At 31.5% G+C, this 470-nt stretch overlaps 1 non-coding gene across 1 annotated transcript; it reads left to right on the top strand.

Annotated features, from left to right (window-relative positions):
• TRNAV-CAC lies at positions 1–74 on the top strand. Its single transcript has one exon. It is a non-coding gene; the product is annotated as a tRNA-Val (tRNA).
• Positions 75–470: the final 396 nt, after the last annotated feature.

Here is a 470-nt window from a genome sequence, read left to right as displayed (position 1 = left end):
GTCTGGGTGGTGTAGTTGGTTATCACGCTAGTCTCACACACTAGAGGTCCTCGGTTCGAACCCGGGCTCAGACAAATGTTTTTACATATTTTTATGGCAATTTGTTTTTTCTGTGGAACAAAATTGTGGAGCTTTAGAATTTAACATTTTCATATATCGGATGGCTTAATATTTCCATGAAAAACAATCAAAACAGAGAGATTCTTAATTTTTTTTTTATTTAATCCAAAATGTCACATGTCCATTCGGAGAACATTATATTATAATAAATTATTGGACTTTGAATCGAGAAGTTAAATGGAAAAAAAAAAAAAAAAACAGCCAAAATACAGATAAAATGTTCAAATTCTGAATAGCAATTCAAGAATGTGTCTTATTCTTACCATTAGTAGTGAGTTGATGCAAAAATTTAAGGCCTTTGAAAGCTTTTGAAATCTTCCTCAAACCACTTTTCTTTCCCATTCCAAATC

The sequence above is a fragment of the Benincasa hispida genome, chromosome 9, assembly GCF_009727055.1.
Source record: "Benincasa hispida cultivar B227 chromosome 9, ASM972705v1, whole genome shotgun sequence".
NCBI classification, from domain to species: Eukaryota; Viridiplantae; Streptophyta; class Magnoliopsida; order Cucurbitales; family Cucurbitaceae; genus Benincasa; species Benincasa hispida.
This window is presented reverse-complemented; position numbering and strand designations above follow the sequence as displayed.